The sequence below is a fragment of the Orcinus orca genome, chromosome 3 (genome assembly GCF_937001465.1).
Source record: "Orcinus orca chromosome 3, mOrcOrc1.1, whole genome shotgun sequence".
NCBI lineage: Eukaryota > Metazoa > Chordata > Mammalia > Artiodactyla > Delphinidae > Orcinus > Orcinus orca.
In genome coordinates, this window is record NC_064561.1 from 22632979 (window position 1) to 22656935 (window position 23957).

At 38.3% G+C, this 23957-nt stretch overlaps 2 protein-coding genes across 5 annotated transcripts in view; one reads left to right on the top strand and one right to left on the bottom strand.

Moving 5' to 3' along the window:
* LOC125963841 (UDP-N-acetylglucosamine--peptide N-acetylglucosaminyltransferase 110 kDa subunit-like) overlaps positions 1-23957 on the bottom strand; it is a 673346-nt gene that overhangs the window by 443867 nt on the left and 205522 nt on the right. The window lies entirely within an intron of this gene.
* LOC117203448 (UDP-N-acetylglucosamine--peptide N-acetylglucosaminyltransferase 110 kDa subunit-like) overlaps positions 1-23957 on the top strand; it is a 110734-nt gene that overhangs the window by 61970 nt on the left and 24807 nt on the right. Inside the window, exon 4 of one of the 3 annotated variants that reach the window (XR_007476263.1) lies at positions 3997-4222. The exons of the other annotated variants lie outside the window; for them this stretch is intronic. The gene's annotated coding sequence lies outside the window, so the exon portion shown is untranslated. Of the gene's footprint in view, positions 1-3996; positions 4223-23957 lie in introns of those variants that run through there. 3 annotated transcript variants of the gene reach the window in all.

Below are 23957 nucleotides of genomic sequence, written 5' to 3' on the forward strand. Positions count from 1 at the left end.
CATCCTGTAAAATACATTCACACTCTTTTGTGACCCTATTTATTTTCCCATTAAATAATCAATCATAGAACTGTCGGAATTAAATACAGAGTGAAATTAAAATACTGGAGTCACATGGAGGGTAGAAGCAGCTCCACCAGAAAATACTGGGCATGGATTTAAAAGAGGCTGCGTGGGACTTGCTCTTGTCCAAGTTCTTTCTCAAGAAGTATCTGAAATAAGCCTAAATTCAGAGTTAATCAGTCTGGCCTGCTTTCTCAGGTGGACTGGAATTCATTGCTCTTTCCCCTCAACTCCCTGATGTCAGTGGCACTTTCCGGAGGGGAGGTGGACTTCTCTGCCTACTGCAGAAGCTCAGTTCCCCCAGGAACCACTCCCCATCTGAATCCCACACTGGAGGCCAGATGCCAGCCTTCCCAGAACATTCATGATCTCCTTTCAGTTTTTAACCTGCTCAGATTGAGTCCCTGTAGACTCTTTCTCAGCTTGAAACCTGATCTTCAACCCCTTCCCTGACCTTGATGGTTACCTGCCTACTTTAGGCCTCAGGTGCTTTAGCTATAAATCGATATATTTGCCCTTAATTCTAAAGTTTTCTTTCTAAAGCTCTACAATGTGTGGCTCCTTGAAAATGTTTCTCTTTGCTGGTTTTAATTTTGTAGAGAATTAAAACCACAGCTACTCTAAAAGACAGTAAGTTGCATTCGATAAGGAAAGTGTGCTTCTGTAGTTAGATTAACAGGGATGGAAGACGACTTAGTATGTTTTAAGATACTCATGATCCGTTCTCGTGAGAGTCGGGGGAAGAAGGGGAAGAGAGTTAATAAAATACCAAACGATTGTGACAAATTAAGTTCACCAAGATGTAGCTGATTAGTTACTACTTGAATAAGCCACACAATTCCAATTCAAATTGTCCTTTATTTTTCTAAGAAGGATCCCAGTGAACTGAGTCCCATGTTCAGTAACTCCACGTTCAATGGGTTAGTCTTTAAAAACTGTTATCTTGCTGGAAGAAGAAATATTGCCCATCAGTCCTAATTGATGTTTAGCTATCACGCACATTTGAAATAAATTTATTACTTTGCCTGATCTCAGTGTAATACATTCCAAAGGGGCAAAGAGCACATGAAAAGTTATGGAATCTCCATCTTCTACACTGAAGTATGCAATAAATTACATATTATTTGGCCGTGAAATTCACAAGCCATAGATACCACACCATTACCATTATACAGTGGTAAACAGCAGGTAATGAGAATGATATAAAACAAAACAGACTGTGTATGTTGGCACTGCTGCCAATAAAACAATCATTAAATGCATTCATATGCATCTATGCTAGGTAAGCTCTTTAGCGCAATTGCTACGAGTTCTACATACCTGTCAGGATATTATATATAGCCCAGTTTCTATGGCCTTTATTCAAAGACGCTGAGAAAGGGTTACTCTGGGTAAATTCAGACCTTTTCTCAATATAGAATTTGGTCAACATGCATTCTGAACAGCAAAATTTCACAGTGCTTTCAATTTTCCTACACTAATTGCCACCTCAGCAAATGCAGGATTAAGTATAATGGATTATAAGAAGTTAGAAAGGAAAGATGGAAGAAAAGAAGGAAGGTAGAAAAAAGGTGGGTATGGAGTACTTCAACATTTATGTAGAGTGGACCTAAAACTAAATTGAGGTTTCCCTGAACTATTAGCATACGCTATAGAAACTTAAATGAAAAAATTAAAAAAACCAGCAAGGGAAACTCAAAGATTCTTTGTTTTTTCACTTTACTGCATATACACGTCCATCTTAAACAATGTATATGCTTATATCCAATAAGAGAGCATTGTTTTGCAAGGCTATTTGGGTTCTATCAGCATGTAAAGGTCGGACAACTCAACTTTAGCAGAGTTAGCCTTCAGGTGAATAATTGCTTCTTTCAGGTTGTGAGCATTTGAATTCTCCAGAAATGTTTCCCAAAAAATGAAAACTAAAAGAGTCCTATGACAGCGTCCTTTAGAAGTTTTATAATATCAAGGCTTTTGGAGGAAGAGTATCCTTGTTGATTACCAACACAATGATTCCAAGCAGGTCAAATTATGCTGAGAATATTATATAACAGAACCCACTTCACCTCCATTATACTGACAATGATCTTCCTTACTTCAACCTTGTGCTTTTTAGTAAAGTTGAAAATACGGAGCCAAGAACAGACAGTGACAATGCCAGAGACTCAGATGTACCAATAGGTGCCTTCAGACAACATCAGCCACCCAGGCCAAAGTCCTGGTTTAAAACATCCCAACATGAATGAATCTCAAAAACCATATGCTGAGCAAGTGAAGCCAGATCAGAAGGGCACCTACTGTATTATTCAACTTACATGAAATTCTAAACTGGGCAAAAGTCATCTCTAAAGATAAAAAACAGATCCGTGGTTGCCTTGGGGTGGGAGATGGGGATACTTTTGCAAAAGCCTAGGAGGAAACTTTCTAGGGTTTTAGGATTGTTATCTATCTTTATGGGGCTGGTAGTTAAACAAATGTATACATTAATTAAAAGTCACTGAACCGTTGACTAAAAATGTCTGCATTTTATTGTATGTAAATGATACCTTAATAAGGTTGATTACAAAATGAACCAAAACCAAAACAAAACTGAAGAAAAACCTCTCAAGACCTCAAAGAAAATACACTGTTTTCTTCCAGGGTACCAGATTGGAAATGAGGCATTGGTCTGTTCTACCCTCAGATTATCTCTAGGATTATCTAGTCTATTTTAAAGCACTAGAGTCCCCTATCAGGAAAACTCACCCCATGTTTAATTACTTTGATTTCTTCTCTGCCTCTTCTCCCAACACAGTGAAGTCATTCACGGAAGAAAAGCCAGCTTTTGCCAAATTTTCATCATCATATATTCTTTCCAAAGCTATTATTTATGTAATAAAATTTGGCTACACTTTGTAAAAATCTAGCTTTTTGAGCCTTACAAATCTTAACAGTTAACCTATTGCCTGCACTGGAATTTGGAAAAAAATTATTTTGAAAAGGAATAGCTGAGACTTGACATTTTTTGTGTGTGTGATTTTCTCTTCCCCTAAGAGAGAAGTGAGTAGGAATGAGAAACACATACATAAAGAAAAATAAATTTATCTTGCTGCCTTTGCATGGTTATAATTTATAGAAGGCCCTTTTCAACAATAATCTATTATCAGAATCAATAAAATATAATCTCCATGCAGGCCAGGCCAGGATATTTGTCTCTTTTTCAGCAGATTGCATTACAAACCACATTCATGGATATGCTCCTTGATGATCTTTGTAATACTGTAACAGTTGACCATTTCCTCATGCCTCTTCCCCTTAACTTCAACCTGGTTTTTCACTAATGACCTCACATTTCCTTCTCTATCACTTGGTTGTGGGCCTCTTTTCCAACTCCCAACTCCAACTCGCATTTCACTCTGGAACCAAAGGAAGACTCACACCTTCCTGCTTTAATGATACCTCAAGGTCATTACCATATTGTGATCACCCTGAAGAATAGCCAGACAATTGTTATTTCAGAGCCATCTGACAGTTTGTAGCTCTAAAAATTAACTAAGGACCGCATTTGTCAAAAATATCCTAGTTTAAGATTTTGGTAATACAGCAACAGTAATTCCGAAGTCATTTATGACAATCAGTGTGGGAAGCACCCTCCTTCAGGAAGATCCTTTTCCATACAATATTCTTTCCATGTAAGGAAGAATGGCCGTGGAAAGTAACCTTTTGTGGAAAGAAATACTTGGCTTTGAGAAGGCTTGAAGTTCATACATTTTTCTTGAATTAGATTCCCCATTAATTACTTTATCCACAAAGAGGTAATTATCAGAGTTATGTAAGCAATTAAGGAGATGCTACTCCACATTCTTTCAGCTTGTTGACCTTTCTCACTTTATTTCATGTGGCTATCTGAAACATCAGTGATTTACATGTCTTTCTTTCTTTTTTTTTTAACAGATTTCTGTGTGTGTGTGTCCCCATGATGAAAACATCATTAAAATAAAATATCAGGAATACACTCTTAAGAAGCAGAGTCGACTTAAAGTCCTAGAAAAAATGAAAGCACTAATATTCATGGACAACTCTACACTCTGAAAGTTACTCCACATTTTGTTGACCTCTCTTTTGTCTAGGAGTTTTTCAAATTTTCTACCATGATCATTTCTTAGTTTTATAATTACATAACAAAGGCATTACATCATACAATCTTTTGTTATCCATTGCAATTTTAAAACTATTCCTTTCCTTGTCCTCAGCAGATATGTCATAGATTATTAGTACATAAGCAAAGACTTTCAACGTAACAGTACTTTATAGTGAGAAGAACTATACTGAGCTATCTCTATCCTAAAACAATGCACTAGGAAAGCACTAGGAATTCTTAAACACTAGGAATACAGAGACAATCAAGGGGCAAGTTCCTTGCCTTCGAGTATACAGGATCATTATAGCAAATGCTTAAATAGCACTTAGTATGCAACTCACCACAGCAGTCTTATTATCCTCCTTTTTAATAGGTGAGCAGAGGAAGCCACAGGGAAGTCATAGGGTAAAGCCAGAATTTGAACCTAGGTAGACTAGTACACTCTCCACGGCTTTAACTACTACGTTAAAAATATATATATATATAAGTTATATATATATATATATATATATATATAAAACTCCAAGTATTCCAAAGTTACAAAACACTTATCTACCAAAACTCAAAAAGGAGCACACAAACTTGCATAGAAAATAAACATGTGGGTTTCCCTTGTGGCGCAGTGGTTGAGAGTCTGCCTGCCGATGCAGGGGACACGGGTTCGTGCCCCAGTCCGGGAAGATCCCACTGGCCGCGGAGTGGCTGGGCCCGTGAGCCATGGTCGCTGAGCCTGCGCGTCCGGAGCCTGTGCTCCTCAACGGGAGAGGCCGCAACAGTGAGAGGCCCGCGTACCGCAAAAAAGAAAATAAACATGTAAAAGTTCATAAATAAACCACAATATAACCTGCTCCACATAATATACTGACTGCAGTGTCCTGGGCCTCTCCCATCCTTAGGTAGCTGGAAATTACAACAAAATAATACTTTTCACCTTTGGAAGCCACACCATCTCTCATACCAAGCAACCAATTACTTCCTTAGAGAGAACAGGAAATTAACCTGAATATCATAAAAAATATATATATAGCATTAGTGATGTAGAATCTTTGTTTAAAGACAATAACTTCAATAGCAGAGGGAACTTTACCATTGCAGGCTTCAGATAACCTCTATATTTCTCAGATTTCATGCTAAATCATAAAATGCCATATTGTGTCTGAAGCTATTTTTTCAATAGTCCATTTTCTTAAATGGACTAGCAAAGCCGTAAATACTGAGGAACATTTTGGCTCTCAAATCCTAAAGCCATTCTGATTATGCCTGGGTGATCATGGGGACGTCATCGGAACTACCAGAGGACTGGCTGAAATACCAGTGTTCTGGCCAGCTTACAAATTAAAAATTATACAGAATCCAATTTTATTTTTTTGTTAAGTAATTCCTATGAGGCTTTTGAGATGTCACTGTAAAGTCCTTTCATGTGTAATCTTTATCCATTAGATAGGGAACAATGCCAATCCCCGTCATAAATACTGTCACAACCTGACACTGAAAATCCATTGCAGCGCATAGGACCTGCAAATAGGATGTGAATCACACAAATCCACTCATTCAGACAATCCACAAATGTTCATTTTTAAGTCTACTATATGCCAATAATGTACCGGCCTCTCAGATGCTAAACCATGCTAAATGCTGAAACAGACATACTCAGTTCGGGCCCTCCTGGAACTTATTACCTACAGAAGTGCCTTCGTTGTAAATGGTCAGGTCTCAGCCTATGCTATTATCATCAGCAGGTGACCAAAGGATAGAGCTTGCTTCCCTTCCGAGGTAATAAACAGTTCTTACACCTGGATGGGATGCAAAGAATAATCTGACTTCTGTTCACCAGGGCATGAATTAAACTGTCCGTGCAGAAGAGATAACAGATGGTGTGAACCCCAGATCCTAGAAACGGGCCAGGCACACGGTAAGTGTTCAGCTTTTCAAAAACAAATGAACAATCACTTCCTTTCCTAGATCTTTACACCCTTCCTCTGTTGGCTACTTTCTCTCAGCTTATAAACATCCTCAAATATACTCACTTAAAAAAACTCTCAGACCTATGATCCTTTGGATATTCTTGTGGTTAACCTAAGTCTCTACCATGCCTTCAAACACCTGTCCTCCCAAAAGCCCACATCTGTACCTTGGGCCCAGACCTGTCTACCAGGCCCCTCTAAAGCACTGAAGATGAAGGAAGATCCTCTCGCCACCCCCAATCCCTTTCTACTGTGCTCTGTATCTCTCAAAAAGATGCAGCTGTGAACTGTCACCCACGCTTGCTGCCCTCCCTTTTCTAACTGGTCACCAGGCCTCACCCATTCTCTCTCAGATCTGCAAAACCCGGTCCCACCTTTTATAACTTAAGTGGGACCCTTAGATTACAATTCACCCTGCACCCAATCAACTGCCTTCCACATGGAGGTCCAAGTGAGTCTCTAAACCAGAATTCCATTTCACTGTTCTTTGGTGTTTCCTGCAGCCTTCAGGATAAACATCCAAACTTCTGACAGGACAAACAAGGCGCCTTTCTGTTGGGCCCCACTAAGTTTTCAGTATCGACTCTCATTTCTTTCCCAAACCCTGAGTTCCAGCCCTGTACATTAGTTTTGCCATATTTTCTTACATTTCTCAAACTTCAACACACACTGCTTTCTCCTGCCACCCCAGGAGCTTCTACATATCCTTAGAGAGGACAGCCCTTCCTCCAAGAATCCTACCCTGAACTTTCCCTTCCAAGTTTCTGTGCTCTGCAAAGGGGAAAGATGGCGGGGAGGGATACATTAGGAGTTTGGCATTAACATATACACACGACTATATATAAAATCATCAACAAGGACCTACTGCATAGCACAGGGACCTCTACTCCATATCCTGTAACAAACTGTACGGGGAAAGAATCTGAAAAGGAATGGATATATGTATAACTGAATCACTTTACTGTACACCTGAAACTAACACAACATTGTAAATCAACTATCCTCCAATATAGAATAAAAATTAAATTAAACAAAAAAGAGGTTCTGTGCTCTGTAGCAGCAGAACTCACTTCTTCCAGAGCACTGACTCCTGTGCTTGTGTTTACTTGCTGCCCAGTAGAAGGGAAGATTACCTAGGGCAGAAGCATCGTCTCCAGCAGCCCTTGGTTCTGACAACTCATTCAAGTGCCAGGATACTTTACACACATAACCTGCTTAATTAATTCTAAGAACCCACAGAAAGAGTGGTTTTTAATGTCATTTTACAAGTGTGGGGATTGTAGTGCAAAAGAAACCTGTCCAGGCCACAGAGAGCATCAGCCCTGGAATTCAAACCCTAAGCTGCCTTGACACCGGTGCTCTTTCCACTATATATGATACACCTATTGAAAAAATATTTTTTTCCTGAGCCCTGTTTGAATGGAAAGGAAATGAAGCTGGGATATATCCATTTCCTAATCGCTTTGGTGTGTACCAGGCAAAGTCATTCAACAGACCAGGTAACATCTGTGCAACAATTAACGATGCTCCAAACTGTGCTAAGTGTTCTACTTTGTAGAGTCTAGAAGCATTAACACAGTGCATCCTTGTAACCGCCACAGAGGCTGGGTCCTGTGAAGCCCATGCTACAGATGAGAACACTGAGACCTTGAAGCCTTAAGGCACTCGGCCGGGGTCACCGAGCTGGCAGGAGTCCTAGGCCGCACGCCCCGTCTAGTGCACGTACACCCGGTCACTGGGCACCGGTTCTAGTGCCCACCCTCCACCGTTAACCATTTAAAACCCCGCTTCTCAGCGCCCACACGAGGGCCCCTGGAAGCGGGAAGTACAAACCTGTCTCGACAAGCCGTGGCTGGAAGAAGCTCTGGATACAGATCAGGGGCAGAGGGTGCTCAGGAGCGGCGCCCAGTCTACCCGCGGAGGCAGAAGGCGTTAAGTCCAGCAGGCCCTCCCTCAGGGAAGCCCGCACGGAGGGCAGAGGCACCGAGTCCTGCAGCGCGCACAGGTCCTCAGAGCGCGAGAAGGAGTCGGCCGCGCTGTCCGGGCGCAGCTTCACCGAGTGTTCACGGCCTGAGCGCGGCCTCGGGGACGCTGGCTGCACACAGGATGCCCACACCCGCCTGGGGGCCCCGGCTCGCCTCCAGGCCCCTCGGGCGCCCACCGCCCGGCGGCTGCGGCCCGAAGATATAGGGCCACGGGCCCCAGCTAGGCCGGGCCCTCCATGCCGCGCTCCGGAGCCCACGCGCGGCCTGGTGTTGGCGCGGGCATCAACGCCCTCCCGAGGCGCGCGGTTGCGGTTTAAGCCTCCCGGCGGGCTCGTGGAGGCGGGGCTCGAGGACTTCTGCGCGCTCGCCGTGCGTCCGCACGCAGACCCGCCTCCCTTGACGACGCGGCTTGAGGAGCAGCACGCAGACCCGCCTCCCCTGACGACGCGGCCTGAGGAGCGGTGTCGGCAGCTTCGAGACTAGGGCAGCGCGAAAGGTAGGAGGTGTGGAGAATTTGGGGTTTCCAAAAAGCGTTTGCTGATTGATCCAAACAAAAGTGAGACTGGTTGTATCAGCGCATTTTAAAAGTAGTTAAACTCCCGCTAAGTGTCTGTGCTCGCCCCGCCCAGGAGAGAGCTTGAACTCCGTGAGGGACACAGGAAAGGCTGAGTGAACGTCTGCCTGTGGTCCCTTACCTGGTGCACAGGTGTGTGAATTTCTGCGGAGAGCTCTTAATTTCTGTCGTTTCTGCTGATTTGACACGCTGGTTGGCAAACGGTGACGTGTTCCGTGCATTCAGGACATGATCGTGGTTCCTAATAATCACTTTGCTTTGTACTGACACCTCCACAGAGAATTTACTACTGAATATCCACTTTGCAGAAGAGAAAGTGAGGCGTAGGAAGTGAAGTGACTGAGTAAGAGGAAGGACTCAGACAATTGGTGTTAGTAAATTAACCCTGCAAGGAGGCCGTTAGCCTGCGGTGGCTCTAGCGATGCGGCCGCCTACTTAAACCAACCCAAATCTAAGCCTGTCAGCGCCTCAGGGTGACGAACACCGCTGAGGACACCCAGTCACAAACCACCAACTAGGCGTTAAAGCCATAGCAAATCACTGGTTTCCTTGCTTTGCTTCTGCCCTTTTAAAATAAACATCTCTGCAGCTCCTGTGGCTGGAGTGCTCCTCACCTCTTCCGCTTTGTGGTGCGTGAATTGAATCTATTTTTGCGCACATAAAGTGTTAAAATTTTAAATATGCCTCAGTTTGTCTTCTAAGATTGGCCGTAGAAGTTGGATTTGTGTCCAGTTTCTAGAGCAGTGGTCGTCCTCTGTTCAGGCCTTAGGCGTTACGTGTACAACGTTCCTCTTCTACCACCACCTTCTGGATGCCTCCACCCACTACCAGCTCCCACGCATCAGTTCCCCTAGATGTGGTCAGCAATGGCTTTTACATGTAGCGTGCTCACATTATAACATCGCAGACACTCCTCCGTCCTCCAGCCAGCGTGTGAAGTGAAACATTACCATTCCTGTTGAAGAGTCTCTGATGTGACCACTTTCCCAAACACAACCACTCCCCAGCTGATCCTGGGTAACCACTCTTCTGAACTTGGTCTCCATCAGTGGCATGGATGTCTTTCTATGTAGGCTACATTTTTAAGTATTCTTAAACTGCATATCGTATTCTATTTTGTTTTCTCTTGTTACTTGCTTTATTTAGCGTTATCTTTGCTAGGTTCATCCATGCTGACACGTAAAGATCTGTCTAGTTCATGTACTTTCCTCGCTACGTAGGAGTCCCATGTAGGGAAATACAATAATTTATATGTGCATTTTCCTGTTGATGGACATTTAAATTGTTTCGAATTTTAAGTATGATTTCTTTTTTAAAAAATTTTTATATCCTTTTTAAAGGTTACTTTACATTTACAGTTATTACCAAATATTGGCTATATTCCCTGTGTTGTACAATACATCCTTGAGCCTGTCGTACACCCAGTAGTTTACATCTCTCACTTCCCCACCCCTGTATTGCCCCCTCCTCCCCCTCTGCACTGGCAACCATTAGTTTGTTCTCTATATCGGTGACTCTCCTTTTTTGTTATATTCGTTCAATTGTTGTATGTTTTAGATACCATTTATAGGTGATATCCTACAGTGTTTCAGAGTTCAAAAGACTCTCACGACAGAAGCCAAAAGGTAAGAGCCATTTTACATTGATAAAAAGCATCTTAACTACGTAGAAGCAGAAAATGAAAAGAAAGAACTTTGCATTACATTTAATAAAAGCTTAGGGAGATCTTTGTGGTATATTAGTGAACTTATTTGTGGAAATTTAGCCATGTACATTGTGTTGGAGAGGCACCAAGAGTTCAAGAACTCTCACAATTTGAGTACACAATTGCCTTACTTGTAGGCATGGTGGCAGCCATTTACATAACAATGATTTGGAGGATGTTGTGTTAGTCAGCTCTTGCTGTGATAATGCTTTGGAACAAATCGACCCAAAACTCAGTTCCATAAACAAGAATTGATTTTTCTTGGACCTATTGGCTAGCTGCAGTGTCTCTCTTTTAGACCTCTAGATGGCTGGTTTTGCTCCATGTTTTGGGTCAGTTTGAGGTCTGTAACACACATCTTCCTCTGGAGCCCAACTGTGAGGCCGCAGCTCCCAGGCCCTGTCTTCTCACAAAGTTCACTGAAACATAAGAGGTGAGCCCAACTGCACAAGCCCATTTAAGGCCTCTGCTGCTCATTGAAGGCCATCATGTCTGCTCACACTTCTTTGGCCAAAACATGTCACAGATCTAAGCTGTATTTAGAATATGTGTATTTGTTTAAAGTTGGGTGCCCTCACAGAAGAATATTGCATTTTGGACAGTGTTACCTTAGCATTTTCATTGGCATTTGCAAACGTGATAAACGCCGTGTGCACTTTTTCACGTTTGAGAACTTTCTGAAATTGTGGGACCATTTCTATTGGAAAAGAGGAAGGTACACTTTAGAATTCAACTCTAGTTACGGCATTGTTGGGAGAAGAATTAATGAGATAAGGTCAATACAAGTGAAAGATTTGGTATCACATATTCATCATTAACATTAGCATTCTACAGAACATTCCTGGAGAATTGTGATGCTTGCTTTATGTGATTTCTATCATAAATCATTAGAATTTGACCAAGACACTTCAGTGAAACATTCATCATACAGCACATCGCATTTTAGTTTTTCCCACCACTCCACAACTTATCATCAATACTTCACCATAACTCAGAAACAGAAACTGAGTGAGTTCATTGTTAGCAGACGGGCTTCACAAGCAATACTAGTGGAAGTTCTTCAAATGATAGCAGACAGTAACTCAAGCCATACAAACAAAACAAAGAATGCTGACTAGAGCAGTTGTGGAGGGAATTATAAAAGATACTGTAATTTCAAATTTCTTCTCCTTTCTTCTCTTAACAAATTCTTCTCTTAACAAAAGTAAGTGCCTAAACAATATGACTATATTTGGATTGTTCTCTATATAACATAAAAACATATCATATATTTAATGATATGGCACAATGAAGGCAGTGAGAACAAAGCTGTGTTAGGATAAAAATGACAGTAGATCATAAGCTGAATCCGCAGGAAGAAAGGAAGAGAACCAGAAATGGTAAATAGATTAACCCGACAAACTCAAAAATATTTATTTGCTCAACTTTCTTCTCTAAGCTCTTTGAAAAAATAAGCTTGTGAGAAGTAATTATTATAATAATATGTTGTTAAGTATGTAACATATATAAATGTAATAAAAACAAAAAAGAGGGGAAGGCATACAGCTCTATAAAAGTACAGTATCTGTTTCTATCTGGAATGAACCTAGTAAAAATCTGAAGAGATTCTTAGATGTATTACATAAGCCCTAGTGCAGCCATTACTCAAACAATGTGGTTAAAAATCATTAAAGGAATTACATGTTACGGTAGAAAATATCTACTTACTATAAAAGGAAACTGGAGGAACAATAACAAAAAAGCAAAAACATGAGGCATGTAGAAAACCAAAGGTAAAATGATAGACATAAATAAATCCTACCATATCAATAATAAAAACTAAATGTTAATGAATTAAACAGTATAATCAAAAGGCATATATTGTCGAACTGGGTATTAAAAAATGTTTTCTATAGGAGACACTCCTTGGATTCAAAAGTCTAATGTGTACAAAGTAAAAGGATGAAAAAATATACATGATGCAAATAGCAACCGTAAGCATTGCTGAAGTGGCTATACTAATACCAGAAAAAATAGACTTTAAAACAAACAAAAAAGTTACTAGATATGAAAAGGGACAGTTTATGATAAAGAAAGGGAAGATACAAAAATCTTTACCCTATTTGCCCTGAATAAGGTAAAACCAAAATACACGAAGAAGAAAATACCAAAATCCGTGAAGAATTGAAGGAAAAAATAGATAATTGCACAACATTGGGTAGAGGCTTCAGTACTCCACAGTCAATAATGGATAGAACAGTTAGGCAGAAGATCAACAACGATATAGAAGACTTGGACAAGACTATGAATTAACAAGACCTAATAAATGTTTACAGAACACTCAACCAAACAGTAAAATACTCATCCTGCTCAACTACATGTGAAACGTTTTCCAGCATAGATGACATGCTAGGCTGTAAGAGAAGAGATTGAAACGCACATACGTTGCTGGTGGGAATGTAAAATGGTGTGGCCATTTTACAAAACAGCTTGAGAGTTCCTGCAAGTGTTAAACATAGAGTTATCCTATGACCCAGCAGTTCCACTACTAAATATATACCTAAGAGAAATAAAAACTTATGTCTGCACGAAAGCTTGTACGTGAATGTTCATAGAAGCATATTTCTAAAAACAAAAGGTGGAAATAATTCAAATGACAACTGGATAAATGAATAAACAAAATGTGGAATATCCATACAATAGAATAGCATTCATCTATAGAAAGGGATGATCTATTGATCCATGTTACAACATGGATGAACCATGAAAGCATTATGTAAAGTAAAAGCAGCCACTCACAAAAGATCACATATTGTACGGTCCCATTTATATGAAATGCCCAGAATAGCAAATCTGTAGAGACAGGAAGTAGATGAGTGGTTTCCTAGGGCTGAGAGGGTTGAGGAGATTGAAAAAAGCTTGTTAATGTGTAATGGGTTTTTTGTGGGGGGACAGAAATCTAAAATTGGATTGTTGTGATGCTTACCCAAGTCTTTTAGTGGTTACACTCAGAACCACTGAATTGTATACATTAAAGTGTTGAAATTATGGTATTTAAATTACATCCCAATAAAGCTGTTAAAATTATGACAATTTTATATTTATAAATTTGAAAATTCATCGAAAATGACAAATTCTTTAAAAATGCAAGCTAACAAGACTAACCCAAGAAAGAAAACATATCTCAAAAACCTATATCTACTGCAAAAGTTGTTTGTATAATTAAGTACCTTTACAGAAAATGATTGCCAGGGATAAATGGCTTTCCAAGTAAATTCTTGCAAATATTTAGGGAAGAAATATTGGTAATCTTACATAAAAATCTTCCAGGAAACAGAAAAGTATATATTGCTCAAATATTTATAAGGCCAACATAAGCTTCAGATCAAAACTAAAAAGAATATTACAAGAATAGAATCACAGGCCAGTTTCTCTTTTGAACATGCATGCAAAATGTGTAAACAGAAGCACAAACTGTATCCATGGTATGTAAAACTATCATATATCACAATCAAAGTAGCTTTATTCTAGTAATGCAAGGTTGGTTTAATGTTCAAACATGAAACTGATCCCAGGAATGAATTAGAGTGGGAAAAAAAGTCATTTAAAACAGAAGTCTTGGGACTTCCCTGGTGGTCCAGTGGTTAGAACTTGGCGCTTTCACTGCTGGGGCCCTGGGGTCCAATTCCCGGTCAGGGAACTAAGATCCTGCAAGCCATGAGGCAGGGCCCCCCCCCCCGCCAAAAAAAAAAAAGGAAAAAAAGAAGACAACCAGGAGAAGCACAAGATCGAATAAACATAACAGATAACACCTTATGAAAAGTAGGTGAAGATTATGGAATATTCTAAAATTTTAAAACAAAAAGAAACATTTAAAGATTCAAGAGGATGTGACAAATATTGTACATAGGCAAAAAATAAAATAAAATGTACGGATGATGGGAGCCCAAAAATCCAGATGCCCATGTCCTGTCTCTGAAGATTCTCATTCAATGGGTTATGGATTTCCTCTATGTTTAAAAACCTACAGGTGTTATAAAGCAGAAACTAACACACCATTGTAAAGCAATTATACTCCAATAAAGATGTTAAAACACAACCAAACAAACCTACAGGTGATTCTGATATGATGCACAGACAATGTAAAGCTTCTGCTTTACAGGAAATAATACCAGATTATTTTGTTATTTTATAGTTATAGTAACAGGTTGTACTATTGACCGGTAAGTCTGATGTCAAAATGCACTCCCCACTAGGGATATAAAAGGAACTAATAATCTCTACGGCTACTTGGTGGCAGCATGCATGTATTGCAAGGGCAATTATTGTAGGAATCCAAATGAGTGGAACATTTTAGAATTGGAAGACTACATACAGATCATCTAGTCAAGCTTCCAACTATTATAGTTGTGAAAACTAAGGCCCATATAAAAGAAATGATTTATCTCCAAAGAGCGTTAGTGAAAGAGTATGAAATTAAAAATATCTCTGAACTTTTAATTTAGTGCTGTTTTTATTAATCTCATGTATTAGCTTAAACTTCAGTGTGACAGATTTGGGATTGAATTCTTGCTCAGATTTACTGATTGCGTGCCTTTTAGTAAGTTACTAAAACACTTTTTAAAAAAAATAGATTTATTTTTGGCTGCGTTGGCTCTTCCTTGCCATGCGCGGGCTTTCTCTAGTTGCGGTGAGCGGGGGCTACTCTTTGTTACGGTGCGCGGGCTTCTCATTGTGGTGGCTTCTCTTTGTTGCTGAGCACGGGGTCTAGGTGTGTGGGCTTCAGTAGTTGTGGTTCACGGGCTCTAGAGTGCAGGCTCAGTAGTTGTGGCGCATGCTCTTAGTTGCTCCGTGGCATGTGGGAGCTTCCCGGACCAGGGCTCAAACCCGCGTCCCCTGCACTGGCAGGCAGATTCTTAACCACTGCACCACCAGGGAAGCCCTACTAAAACACTTTTAACTTCGCTTTTCACATATGTAAAATGGTGAGCCTTGGCTGATATAGAATATGAGATAACCTAGCACTGTTCTTAACACATACACGTAGTTAACATTTTTTGGCTCTCATCCCTCTTAAACAGCCTCTATCCTCTTAACAATGAAAGTGTGTTTCAGCTAGCAAAGCACCCCAGAGCTGACCACATTCTGGCAAGAGATACAGGATTCTTTTTCTTGCTGGTGGTTCTTTATACCTGATATTTGAACTGCACTGAAACATGAACATCTCTTGTTTATACTGTATTAATGGATTTGATAGATGAATTTTAAAAAGTAATATGCAGGAAAAAAAAGTAATATGCAGGAATTGAGCTGCCTTACTCTCAAGAAATATAATTCGATAGTGGTGGCTAAAATGATAAACAGTGTTTGCACAGGGAGTCCATATTGGATGTGAACTACCTGTACTCCCATTCGTCTATTAAGAATAAATAGAATCCTTTCAAAATCTGTTTTAAAGCGCAGTTATTTCCTTCTGACTCATTTAAGTTACCTGCAAGAAAAAGACAATCTCCTGAATCCTTGCTTAAAAGGCTTTTAATATAAAGCAGATAATTTTTTGCAACATTTCCCAAACTTTTCATTATCAAATTGGCTGAGGCTTCTCAACGATTATCATTTCACAACAATATCTCCATTTTCACCTTTTTTAAAAGAGTTGGCCTCGTAGATGTGCCCTTAAAACAGAGCTTCACTCTCAACTTATTTTAAATTTTGTATTCAAACAGTGTGAAGAAAACAGGATCAGGGAATTCAGCCCTAGAAGTGAATGGATTACTGATACATGCTACATCACGGATGCAACTAAGTGAAAGAAGTCAGGCGCGAAAGGCTCTATATTGTATGGTTCCATTTATAGGAAATGTCCAGCAGTGGCAAATCCATACACACGGACAATATTATACATTAGTGGTTGCCAGGGGTTTGGAAGAGAGGGAAATAGGGAATGACTCCTCAAAATGGGTGTATGTTTCCTCTTGGGGTGATGAAAATGTTTTGTAGTTGGACAGTGGTGATAGTTGCACAACATTGTGACAGTAGTAAATTCCACTGAATGGTACAGTGAATTGTAAAATGATCAAAATGGTGAATTTTGTGTTATGTTCATTTTACTACAATAAAAAGGAGAAAGAATTAGGGAAAGACTTAGAGTTTGGGAAACTAAGGTGAACTGATCAAGAAAAAGACAGCTCTACTGTTCAGTGTTCTCTCAGCTCTCCCAGTGCATTAATCCTCAGCAAAAAGTAGCCTGAACTTGTCGATGATAGTCATTCAACACAGTCCAGGGAAAAGTAAATAAAATAAAACCCAACTCTTCTTCTTTAGCACATCTATGAAAGGTTAACTTGCTGCTCAGCCACGTGGACATTCATGAAATCGTTTCACTTTAGGTGTCCTCTACTTCAGTACTTTACTCACAGCTCATTCACACCTGTAGGCAACAGCATTCCTTAATTGGATGGAATCTGCAGTGCTGGTTGTGATCGGTCTCATGAAAAGAAAAGGGAAGGAGGAAAAAGCCTCCACATTGACTTGGTGGTCTTGACGAAATGGATGCAGAAGACAGCTTGAGTGTCAAACTGGAAACTGTTATTTTCCTTTTCCTTTTCTTTTTATCTTTCCTATCAGGTCTTCTGCCCACTTCCCACCCCCTTCTCTCAAAGAGGAAAGACACTAATTAGCTGCTTTTTTGTGTTTTTGGTAAAACACCTATTGTTTTGCATTTCTTGTTGTTCGGTTTTTACTGCCAAATGAGCTTCAGTGGTTGATGTAGGGGGTCTCTTGGGAACTTAACGTTTTCCAGTTTAAGTGGAAAAGCTTTTTTGTTTGAATTGGCTTTTACTGGGTGCTTCAAGGTTTGCTCTTGGCTCTTTGAAGGGGGACTAAATAGCACTGTGTTTCCTTTGAGGTTCCGTTCCAATGAAGAAAGGATCCTATGTCCTGGGCACTTTTTGTTGATTTTGCTGTGTGTTCTCTCTAATAGCCAGATGCAGATTCCAGGAAAATGACATATAAATGAATATAAGTAATCTAATATTTTTACAATTTGCTTTGGCCATACTCCTGGTCTTATTCTACTTGTAGCAGATGGCTTTAAAGAGCATTAGCTATGTATATATTAAAAATAATATAAATATACCAATATTAAATATTATATTGATGTATAAATGTAATATACTAATATTTATATTAGTGTATAACAATTATGTATTATATTAATATATATTTTTGCCTAGCATATATTATATACAAAATATATGAGTAATGAAATGTATTTCTATGGTTAATATGTTCATAATATTAATATGATATATCCTGTAATATTGATTATAAAACAATTATATCATAATATATAAATATATAATTATTATTATCTGATATAATACACTATAGTTAATATATTCTATATAACACAATATATAATGTATTAGTATAATTGTATTATATAATATAAATATAATACATATATAAAACTATATATCTTTTGGTTATACATTACACATACGAGTATGTATAACTAATTATAATTTTATTTACATAGGAATCTGGTCATCATAACAATTGATGTAAAAATATGCAATATTTTCAATCAAATGGGCTTTAACCTCACTACCTACACATAACTACTTTTAAAATCTTGAACCCTGTCTAACTCATGCTTCCATATCTCTCAACCTGCTTTTCTACACATGCACGTAGACACACATTTCTACACGATATATATGTATACTACCAGTTTTCAGTTCAATGTATATAAATATATAATATATAATTATATTCCTGTGTATGTATACAAATATAAATCAAAGGTATGTGTATAGGTATGTATTTCATATGTTTATATAAATATATCATACAAATAGTGTATGTGTATATAAATACATGACTGTATACATACATACACAGAAATATACTTATTTAAACAAAAGGGACCTAAATAAACATAGTTCTCTAAGAATAAAAGATTATGTCTCACTCTTTCAATAACAGTTTATAGTTTTCTACTGTATGTTCTTCTATAATTGTTATGAACATTTCCCATTTTTGTTGAATGTTAAGTTGTTTTAATTTTTTGCCTTTTTTTGTTTTTTTGTTTTTTTGGTACGTAGGCCTCTCACTGTTGTGGCCTCTCCCATTGCGGAGCACAGGCTCCGGACGCACAGGCTCAGCGGCCATGGCTCACGGGCCCAGCCGCTCCACGGCATGTGGGATCTTCCCGGACCGGGGCACGAACCCGTGTCCCCTGCATCGGCAGGCGGACTCTCAACCACTGCGCCACCAGGTAAGCCCAGTTTTTTGCCATTATTAATGAAGTTCTGAAGAATATGGTGGGCAAGATTACTTGAAAAACTCTCCTAAAAGAAAAGGGTTAGGTATGCTAGGTTAAATGTACACAACTTATTTTTAAGTGCGTCGTTGATTTTGGAAGTGTGCAGTCGAAATTTCCAGTACCCATGAAGGAAGGGTGGTCCATGTGTGAGAGTTATAGCTCTATTAAGAGTGGATTGAAGATCTTGATAGCTTAGAACAGAAGCTGGAACTCCTGTTTTTATGGAGCCAAATGGCAAGTATTTTAGGCTTTGTAGACCAAAGAGGCAAAATTGAGGATATTATTTAGGTACTTAGGTAACCATTTAAAATGTTACCAGTTAAAACGTGAAAATTATTCATAGCTCATAGGCCATAAAAAATAGGCAGCTGTCTGGATTTGGAATACAGGCCGTAGTTGAATGACACACCTGGTATAGAGACTTGTTTTTAAATGGCCATGACCACATGGGAGGCAGGAGGTAAGACTCCATCCCTACTAGATGGGAAGTTAGAACTAAAGCTATCTATCCCTGGCTTCACCTTTAATGAAAGGGTGTGCCAGGAGAAAAAAATATCTGCTGGCAAAGGGAGACTAAGAGCAAATTCTCTTGGCCTCTGCTCTGGGTAGGAAACAGGTAGGAAATCTTGAGAATTCTGAACCGCAGATCTGTGTTCACAGTGTTTGGGTTGCAAATTTATTTGCGGTCTTGCAAACAGAAGCTAAGAAATTAACTTACAATGCTCCCAAATCGGTGGTATTCCAAACACAAAACTAAACCCTTTCTGGAGAGGTAGACCTTCAACACAGGCCTATAGCGTTCCCACAGATAAAGTTTAGCTAAACGTGAGCTCATGATCTAAATTTACACAATAATGAAGAAATCAGCTACAAGTGGAGAGAATCAGCAAAAACAATCAATAGCAGAATTAGATTCCCAAGGCCATCCATCAGATGTTGGAATAATCAGGTGCCAGGCAGAAAATATACATAAAACTAGAAGTGAAACAAGGAGCAAGGATGTTTTAAAAGACTGGGTAGGATCTTTCAAACATTTTTAGAGTACATGTCATTGTTAAAGCTAAAAACTCGAAGGTCGTGTAATACAGCAGATTAATCGTGGAGAAGAGTGAAATTATGCTGTTTTTAAAAATATGGCAGGTCAGATTTCCTGCCTAATTATATAAGTTGATTTATCTTAAAAAATACACAGTATTTTAAAGACTTATTGGCTGTAAAATAAGTTAAGGGTATTTCAAAGGGCTTCTCTGCAAAGAGAAGTGAGAAGTAGCAAAACACAGAAAGTCGAGGGGAAAAAATGTCAATATATACATGGCTATAGGGTGAACTAAGCCTTAGGCCAGCAACTATGAGGAGGAGCTGACCCTTAGATACGTACAACTAAGCTGGAACCTTCAAAAAGTTCAACTGTTTATAAGTCAAAAGATTTATTAAAATTAATAACCAAGTGTTTTAATTGACATCAGAAGAGTAAAACAATAAACCCTGAGAACATAGAAAAAGAGACAATAAAGATATGAGCAGAACTTAATAAAACAGAAAAAAGTATAAAATTGAGGTGATTTAGTAAGTCAAAAGAATATTCTTTGAAAAGATTTAAAAAAACAAACTTTGATTAAGCAAAACAAAAACGTAAGTAAACAATATACAGAAAGAATCAGGACAATGTTATAGCAGAGAGTACAAACAGAGAATATATGAAATGCCAGTAAATTTGAACATTTCTGTAAAGTGGACAATTTCCTAGCTCCTGAAGTTTACCAAAACTGACGCAAGCGGAAATTTGTAGCTGTAGTTCTTGCACCAGTAAAGGAATTAAGTCAATAGTTCACAAGCTTTCACCAAGAAAATACCAGACCCGGCCAGATCATTTGGGAGGTGAATTCTATCCAACTTCTGTTAAACAGATAACATCAATATTAACAAAGAAAAACTTCTAGGGAGTAGCAAAGGAAGAATGCTCCTTTATTCATCTTATGAAGTCTATATAATCCTAATACTGAAAATAGATTAGGACTGTAAGGAAAAAGAAATTTACAGGTCAAATTTACTTGTAAATATAAAAGGAAAAATTTTAAACTATGATATTAGCTACCCAAGTTCACTAGAGTAAGAAAAAGCACGAGCAAGTTAGGTCATCCAATGTAGTTTAATGTCAAGAATATATATCAATAGATTGAAATCACCACATTTTATTTCTTTCCTCTGTCTCTTTAAAAAATTGCTAAGTACTTATATTGATCTCTCTTGTACTAGGCACTGTGCCAAGTCACTTACATATTTACTCCTTTAAACCTTCTATCATCCCTGGAGGAAAGTTCTATTTTGCTTCCATTTCTTAGCTAAGACTCTAACCCCCAGGAAAGTAAAGCAACATTTGTAAGTTTTTGTGGATGGTCAGTGACGGGACCAGTACAGGAACATCCAATGTCTGTGCTTGGAAACAGTGCCCCATGTTGACACTCACATTACAGATGAAAGGAAAGGAACCATGCACTTACCATATAGATTAAATCTCACATTACAGGTTAAAGGAAAGGAACCATGCACTTACATTATAGATTAATACCCACATAACAGGTTAAAGGAAAAAGAAACATGTGCTTCTCTCAAAAGTTGTAAAGAAGGCATATCCATTTCTAAATATATTTCCCAATTTCTTTTGCTTGTTTTCTGACCTTTGTAGTGCATTTTGCCATGAGGAAAATTTTAATTCTTATATAATTAAATGTACCTTTTTTCTTTGTATCTTAGAAAGGTATTCCTCATGAATAATTTATTTCAAGTCTCCCAGGTTTCTGATACTTTTACACTTTCATTATTTTTTAACTTTTAACTGGTTGCTGTATCTAGAATTTAGTAACTCTATGATAGCCATATTTTCCCACTTTTGTTGAATAATTTTTGCTACTGATCCAAAATGTGAATTTTATTTTAATCTCAATTCTCTTACGCTCTTGCATCTAATTTTAAGATGCTTCCTATTCCACTGGTTGTTTTGTCTATCTAAAACAAAATGCTACCTTAAAAATAATGAAATTATAATATAATAAATGTCATTAGTAAACATAATACAATATATAATAAATAGCATAATATAAAATAACAAAATATAATTTACCATATAACAAGGTCAAAGGAGAGCAAAAGTATACAATCACTTGAAATATCCCCCAAAAGATATTTTATAAAATTCAATATTCATTTGTAATTTAAAAGAAAGAGTAAAATAGGGATTGATGAATGCTTCCAAAATAAGAAGAAATTATATGTCTAAAAGAGAAAGAGGTAAGTGACAGACTTTAGTAACACTGGCAATAAATGCAGGACAAGATGAGGATGCCTGATATAATGTTAAAGAAAAAGTATTATGTAACATTGTGTTTGCAGCACTGATGAGTTCAGTGAAAAGAGAATCTCATAGAAAAGAGTATCTCGTTCTTCTTAATGTATGTACACTTGCCCATTGCATGAACATAACAGCTTATTTAACCAATATGTTACTGATCTGCATCTGGATTTCTAGGTTTTCATGGAATTTTATTATGCACAGTTGTTTCAAACACTAGGACTTCCTCTTATGTTTATATCTTTTGAAAGAAACAATATCTCCACCGATGATTTATCTGTGCTGGCTGCTAGCTGACTTTGGGTACTTCTCAGTTCTTCCCTTTACCTTCCTAGTCAATATGAAAACGGAAGGCAAGAAGGTCTCCTGTTTAGAGACTGTAAAGATGGGTCTTGGTGATAAAGTCTTGGTGGTAAAGGCTAAAAGTATTAACCCAGAACAAATGTTTTTCCAGCTGTAACTGTGTGTGATTCCCTTGGCTTGATTCCATAGAGGATGTAAGACAAGACTGTAGAATCTGCCCTCAAAGTGCTTCCAGTAGGATGAGCTAAGTCAAGTATGGTGGCATATCCAATTCAAGACAAAATATCACGTCTCCTTTTCTCTCCTGGCAAAACTTGGTGGAGTGAATGTAGAAGTCACTGTATGCTTTAAATTAAAGCAACACAATAAATCTTGTATTGGAAGGTGCTTATTCTGGTGTCTTTGTGGAGACGAATTGGAAATTGTCTAGAAGAAAGAAAATTAGGTTAACCAAAGTTAAACTCATAAAAAATTGAGCATTAATTAAATATCTGTGGTCTATGTTTCTCTTTGATCATAATTTCTCCCAATTTATAGACCTCTTTGATACCTGATTAATCCTTGTCAAAGATGCAGTTAACAATGATTATTACTGTGTATTAGGTTTTGCCTGGGCCCTGAAGAAACTATCCTAAATCACCAGCTATGATTGTCACTTGATTTCCTCACAGAGAACAATCAGAACTCCTTGTCTTAAGTGGCTTGGGATGTGAAACTAGTTAGTCTCTTAGATACTGTTAGAGGACCCTACAGAGCCCATTGGTGAAAGTTTGGAAAACACTGGGCTTCTTAAAATTGATTCTTGTAGTGCTTCAGGAAAGATCACTGAACCAAAAGGATAATGGTGTTTCTGGTTCTGTTGTTAGTGTTCTCCATGGAAACATTGCTGAAGCTTCTGGACTCAATTTCCTTCCCCATGTGTGAATGTCACTGAAAATATCCAACTCCACTCTATCCCCATATAACTTCAGAAACTAAGCAAAATGAAGACTCAAAATTCATTTCAAATAATGAAAGGAATATATAACGTAGAATGGAAGTGGGAAAATACCTGGTTTAAATTCTGGAAAGTACCAACTATACAATTCTGGATAAGTTGCTTCATCTTGCTTAGTCTAATTTAATGCCCATCTCACAGGATGTTATGATGATTAATTTAATATCTTTGTATAACGTACAGTGTTATGTAATTTCTTCTTGTTTTTCTTGAGTAAATTCATATCCTTAAGCAACTCACTGTAAACAATAGTTAGTTACTTGCTTAAATTACTCTTATCTTCTATTATCAGCTGAATTGTGTCCTGCTCTAGTTGATATGTGGAAGTCTTAACCCCCAATACCTGGTAATATGACTGTATTTGGAGATAAGGCCCTTAAATAGGTAACTGAGGTCAAATGAGGTCAAATGGGTGGGCTCTAATCCAATATGACTGGTGTCCTTATAAAAAGAAAATGTTAGGACACAGACATGCACAGAGAGAAGACCATGTGAAGACAGAAGGAAAACATGGCATCTACAAACCAAGAAGAGATACTTGAGAAGAAATCAATCCTGCTGACACCTTATGTCAGATATGTCAGATATG